Source organism: Arachis hypogaea, chromosome 6 (genome assembly GCF_003086295.3).
Source record: "Arachis hypogaea cultivar Tifrunner chromosome 6, arahy.Tifrunner.gnm2.J5K5, whole genome shotgun sequence".
NCBI classification, from domain to species: Eukaryota; Viridiplantae; Streptophyta; class Magnoliopsida; order Fabales; family Fabaceae; genus Arachis; species Arachis hypogaea.
The window spans coordinates 60,792,894-60,799,751 of record NC_092041.1 but is presented as its reverse complement, the minus strand read 5'-3'; the positions used below and the strand labels follow the sequence as shown (position 1 = coordinate 60,799,751).

Here is a 6,858-nt window from a genome sequence, read left to right as displayed (position 1 = left end):
AGTCTCAAAGGCCTTTGATGAGCGGATAATTTGTACGCTTTTTGGCATTGTTTTTAGTATGTTTTTAGTATGATCTAGATAGTTTTTAGTATATTTTTATTAGTTTTTAGTTAAAATTCACTTTTCTGGACTTTAATATGAGTTTGTGTGTTTTTCTGTGATTTCAGGTATTTTCTGGCTGAAATTGAGGGACCTGAGCAAAAATCTGATTCAGAGACTAAAAAGGACTGCAGATGCTGTTGGATTCTGACCTCCCTGCACTCGAAGTGGATTTTCTGGAGCTACAGAAGTCCAATTGGCACGCTCTCAACGGCGTTGGAAAGTAGACATCCTGGGCTTTCCAGCAATATATGATAGTCCATACTTTGCCCAAGATTTGATGGCCCAAACCGGCGTTCAAAGTCACCCTCAGGAATTCCAGCGTTAAACGCCGGAACTGGCACCAAAATGGGAGTTAAACGCCCAAACTGGCATAAAAGCTGGCGTTTAACTCCAGGAAGAGTCTCTACACGAAAATGTTTCATTGCTCAGCCCAAGCACACACCAAGTGGGCCCGGAAGTGGATTTTTATGTCATTTACTCATCTCTGTACACCCTAGGCTACTAGTTCTCTATAAGTAGGACCTTTTACTATTGTATTGAGATATCTCGGTAGTTATCTTTGTTTTGATGCTATCTTAGATCATTGGGAGGCTGGCCATTTGGCCATGCCTAGACCTTGTTCTTATGTATTTTCAACGGTGGAGTTTCTACACACCATAGATTAAGGTGTGGAGCTCTGCTGTACCTCGAGTATTAATGCAATTACTATTGTTCTTCTATTCAATTCCGCTTGTTCTTGTTCTAAGATATCACTTGTTCTTCAACTTGATGAATGTGATGATCCGTGACACTCATCATCATTCTCACCTATGAACGTGTGACTGACAACCACCTCCGTTCTACCTTCGATTGGGTGAATATCTCTTGGATTCCTGATACACGATGCATGGTTGATCGCCTGACAACCGAGTGGTCGCCTGACAAATGAGCCAGCCATTTCGTGAGATCAGAGTCTTCGTGGTATAGGCTAGAACTGATGGCGGCATTCAAGAGAATCCGGAAGGTCTAACCTTGTCTGTGGTATTCTGAGTAGGATTCAATGATTGAATGACTGTGACGTGCTTCAAACTCCTGAGGGCGGGGCGTTAGTGACAGACGCAAAAGAATCACCGGATTCTATTCCGGCCTGATCGAGAACCGACAGATGGATAGCCGTGCCGTGACAGGGTGCGTTGAACATTTCCACTGAGAGGATGGGAGGTAGCCACTGACAACGGTGAAACCCTTGCATAAGCTTGCCATGGAAAGGAAGAAGAAGGATTGGATGAAGACAGTAGGAAAGCATAGAGACGGAAGGGAAGGCATCTTCATACGCTTATCTGAAATTCCTACCAATGAATTACATAAGTATCTCTATCTTTATCTTTATGTTTTATGCGTTTATCACCATACCCATTTGAGTTTGCCTGACTAAGATTTACAAGGTGACCATAGCTTGCTTAATACCAACAATCTCTGTGGGATCAACCCTTACTCGCGTAAGGTTTATTACTTGGACGACCCAGTACACTTGCTGGTTAGTTGTGCGAAGTTGTGTTTATGCCATGGTATTGAACACCAAGTTTTTGGATTCATTACCGGGGATTATTTGATTTATGAAAAGTATTGATCATAATTTCGCATACCAAGTTTTTGGCGCCGTTGCCGGGGATTGTTCGAGTATGGACAACTGATGGTTCATCTTGTTGCTTAGATTAGGTATTTTTTTTCTTCAGAGTTCTTGAGAATGAATTCTAGAGTTTCATGATGATCTGTTGAAATCTGGCTGGCTGTGAAGCCATGTCTAATTTCATTGGACCGAGGTTTCAACTTATCATCACAAAAGCTTGTTGATCTCTATCAATCTTGCTTTTGGAGCAGTGATCTGCTAAGGCTTGGCTGGCCATTGGCCATGTCTAGTGTTTTGGACCGAAGCTTTCCTTGAAAGCTTGGCTGGCTGTGAAGCCATGTCTAATTCCTGGACCGGAGTCTTAGACTAGCATTGCACTGATTCCTGGAATTCTCATTAAGAATTTTGATACCTTTATTTTCTTTTTCCACTTAATTTTTGAAAAAAGCACAAAAAAATTTTACAAAGTCATAAAATCCAAAAATATTTCTTAGTGATCTTCAAGATGTTCTTGATGATTTCTTACTCTAATCTTTAAATTCTCTTGACTTGAGTGTTTTGTGTGTCTCATATGCATTCTCATTAGTGTCAGTAGTATACAAACTGCTAAGTTTGGTGTCTTGCATGCATTGTTATTTGATTCTTGTTGCATTTTGATTTTTCCTTATTATTAAAAATCCAAAAATATTTTTAATTTGTGTCTTCTCAAGTCAATAATACAGAGAATTGAAGATTCAGAACATACAGCAGAGGAATTACACAGAAAAAGCTGGGCGTTCAAAACGCCCAGTGAAGAAGGACAGACTGGCGTTTAAACGCCAGCCAGGGTACCTGGTTGGGCGTTTAACGCCCAAAAGGGTATAGTTTTGGGCGTTAAACGCCAAAATGTGCACCATTCTGAGCGTTTAACGCCAGGATGGCACAAGAGGGAAGATTTTGTTTTTAATGCAGATTTTTTTTCAGTTTTCAAACTTTTTCAAAATCAAATCTTTTTCAAATCATATCTTTTCAATCATATGTTTTCAAAATCAATTTCTTTCTATTTTTAAAAATACTTGCTATCAATTAATGATTTGATTCAACATTTCAAGTATGTTGCCTTTTCTGTTGAGAAAGGTTTAATGTTTGAATCATATCTTTTCTTGTTAGCCAAGTTTTTAATTTTCAAAATCAAATCTTTTTAAAATGTTTTTCAAATCATATCTTCTCAATCACATCTTTTTAAAACTAATCATATCTTCTTAACCACATCTTTTTCAAAATAGTTTTCAATCAAATCTTTCTGATTTCTAATTTCAAAATCTTTTTCAAAAATCACTTGATTTCTTTTCCTCTTTCATTTTCGAAAATCAATTAGTGTTTTTCAAAAATGAAAGAGGAAAAGAAGAAGCACAACTCTCTGTAGAGGACCTAACAGAAATCTTCAAAGAAGAAGAACCTATGGCAGCAGAAAACAACAACAATGCCAACAATGCAAGGAAGGTGTTGGGTGACTTTACTGCACCTACTCCTGACTTCTATGGGAGAAGCATCTCTATCCCTGCCATTGGAGCAAATAACTTTGAGCTTAAGCCTCAATTAGTTTCTCTAATGCAACAGAATTGCAAGTTTCATGGACTTCCATTGGAAGATCCTCATCAGTTTTTAGCTGAATTCTTGCAAATCTGTGACACAGTCAAGACTAATGGGGTTGAGCCTGAGGTCTACAGACTTATGCTATTCCCTTTTGCTGTAAGAGACAGAGCTAGGACATGGTTGGACTCTCAACCTAAAGAAAGCCTGGACTCTTGGGAAAAGCTAGTCAATGCCTTCTTGGCAAAGTTCTTTCCACCTCAAAAATTGAGTAAGCTTAGAGTGAAAGTCCAAACCTTCAGACAGAAGGAAGGAGAATCCCTCTATGAAGCTTGGAAAAGATACAAACAATTAATCAGAAAGTGCCCTTCTGATATGCTTTCTGAATGGAGCATCATAGGTATTTTCTATGATGGTCTCTCTGAACTATCCAAAATGTCTTTGGATAGCTCTGCTGGAGGATCTCTTCATCTGAAGAAGACGCCTACAGAAGCTCAAGAGCTAATTGAAATGGTTGCAAATAACCAATTCATGTACACTTCTGAAAGAAATCCTGTGAACAATGGGACTAGTCAGAAGAAAGGAGTTCTTGAGATTGACACTCTGAATGCCATATTGGCTCAGAACAAAATATTGACTCAACAAGTCAATATGATTTCTCAAAGTCTGTTTGGAATGCAAAATGCACCAAGCAGTACTAAGGAGGCTTCACCTGAGGAAGAAGCTTATGATCCTGAGAACCCTTCAATGGAAGAGGTGAATTACATGGGAGAATCCTATGGAAACACCTATAATCCTTCATGGAGAAATCATCCAAATCTCTCATGGAAGGATCAACAGAGACCTCAACAAGGTTTTAACAATAATATTGGTGGAAAAAACAGGTTTAGCAATAGCAAGCCTTTTCCATCATCTTCTCAGCAACAGACAGAGAGTTCTAAGCAGAATACCTCTAACTTAGCAACCATGGTCTCTGATCTAATCAAAACCACTCAAAGTTTCATGACTGAAACAAGGTCCTCCATTAGAATCTTGGAGGCACAAGTGGGTCAGCTGAGCAAGAGAATTACTGAACTCCCTCCTAGTACTCTCCCAAGCAATACAGAAGAAAATCCAAAAGGAGAGTGCAAGGCCATCAACATGGCCGAATTTTGGGAGGAAGGAGAGGCAGTGAACGCCACTGAGGAAGACCTCAATGGACGTCCACTGGCCTCCAATGAATTCCCCAATGAGGAACCATGGGAATCTGAGGCTCAAAATGAGACCATAGAGATTCCATTGGACTTACTTCTGCCATTCATGAGCTCTGATGAGTATTCTTCCTCTGAAGAGGATGAGTATGTCACTGAAGAGCAAGTTGCTAAATACCTTGGAGCTATCATGAAGCTAAATGACAAGTTATTTGGAAATGAGACTTGGGAGGATGAACCTCCTTTGCTCACCAAAAAAACTGGATGACTTGTCTGGGCAGAAACTGCCTCAAAAGAGACAAGATCCTGGGAAGTTTTCAATACCTTGTACCATAGGCACCATGACCTTCAAGAAGGCCTTGTGTGACTTAGGGTCAAGTGTAAACCTCATGCCTCTCTCTGTAATGGAGAAGTTAGGGATCTCTGAGGTGCAAGCTGCAAAAATCTCACTAGAGATGGCAGACAATTCAAGAAAACAAGCCTATGGACTTGTAGAGGATGTTCTGGTTAAAGTTGAAGACCATTACATCCCTACTGATTTCATAGTCCTAGAGACTGGAAAGTGCATGGATGAATCCATCATCCTTGGTAGACCCTTCCTAGCCACAGCAAGGGCTGTGATTGATGTTGATAGAGGAGAGTTGATCATTCAAGTGAATGAAGAATCCTTGGTGTTTAAGGCTCAAGGATATCCCTCTGTCATCATGGAGAGGAAGCATGAAGAGCTTCTCTCAAAACAGAGCCAAACAGAGCCCCCACAGTCAAACTTTAAGTTTGGTGTTGGGAGGCCACAACCAACTTCTAAGTTTGGTGTTGAACCCCCACATTCAAACTCTAAGTTTGGTGTTGGGAGGTTCCAACATAGCTCTGAGCATTTCTGAGGCTCCATGAGAGTCCTCTGTCAAGCTAATGACATTAAAGAAGCGCTTGTTGGGAGGCAACCCAATGTTTTATAATTAACTATTTTCTTTTGTTATTTTATATTTTTTAGGTTGATGATCATGAGAAGTCACAAAATCAATGAAAAGAGCAAAAACAGAATGAAAAACAAGAAGAAAAACAGCACACCCTGGAGGACGCACCTACTGGCGTTTAAACGCCAGTAAGGTTAGCAGATGGGCGTTTAACGCCCAGTCTGGCACCATTCTGGGCGTTTAACGCCAGAAAAGGGCACCAGACTGGCGTTAAACGCCAGAAAAGGGCAAGAAACTGGCGTTAAATGCCAGAAATGGGCACTAGCCCGGCGTTTAACGCCAGAAATGGCTAAAAATGCAATTTTGCTTGCCATCTGGTGCAGGGATAACTTTTCCTTGACACCTCAGGATCTGTGGACCCCACAGGATCCCCACCTACCCCACCACTCTCTCTCTTCTCCACCCATTCACCAATCACCTCAACACCTCTTCCCCAAAAGCCCTTCACCTATCAAATCCCATCTTTCTCTTCCCCACTCACATCCATCCTTCATAAAACCCCACCTACCTTACCATTTAAATTCAAACCACTTTCCCACCCAAACCCACCCATACATGACCGAACCCTACCCTTCCCCCACTCCTATATAAACCCATCTTCACTCCTTCATTTTCACACAACCTAAACACCACTTCTCCCCTTCTTGGCCGAAAACAAAAGCCATTCCCATCTCCTTCATTTCTTCTTCTACTCTCTTCTTTCTTAATTTGCTCGAGGATGAGCAAACCTTTTAAGTTTGGTGTGGTAAAAGCATTGCTTTTTGTTTTTCCATAACCATTTATGGCATCCAAGGCCGGAGAAACCTCTAGAAAGAGGAAAGGGAAGGCAAAAGCTTCCACCTCCGAGTCATGGGAGATGGAGAGATTCATCTCAAGGGTGCATCAAGACCACTTCTATGAAGTTGTGGCCTTGAAGAAGGTGATCCCCGAGGTCCCTTTTTCACTAAAAAAGAGTGAATATCCGGAGATCCGACATGAAATCTGAAGAAGAGGTTGGGAAGTTCTTACCAACCCCATTCAACAAGTCGGAATCTTAATGGTTCAAGAGTTCTATGCCAATGCATGGATCACCAAGAACCATGATCAAAGTGTGAACCCGGATCCAAAGAATTATCTTACTATGGTTCGGGGGAAATACTTGGATTTTAGTCCGGAAAATGTAAGGTTGGCATTCAATTTGCCCATGATGCAAGGAGATGAACATCCTTACACTAGAAGGGTCAACTTTGATCAAAGGTTGGACCAAGTCCTCACAGTCATATGTGAAGAGGGCACCCAATGGAAGAGAGATTCAAGAGGGAAGCCGGTTCAATTGAGAAGGCATGACCTCAAACCCGTGGCTAGAGGATGGTTGGAGTTTATCCAACGCTCAATCATCCCCACTAGCAACTGGTCCGAAGTTACCATAGAC

General features: G+C 41.1%; 1 non-coding gene across 1 annotated transcript; it reads right to left on the bottom strand.

Annotated features, from left to right (window-relative positions):
* Positions 1-3,556: 3,556 nt before the first annotated feature.
* On the bottom strand, positions 3,557-3,664 carry LOC112700416 (small nucleolar RNA R71). Its single transcript, XR_003153323.1, has one exon. It is a non-coding gene; the product is annotated as a small nucleolar RNA R71 (small nucleolar RNA).
* Between the last annotated feature and the right edge of the window lie 3,194 nt (positions 3,665-6,858).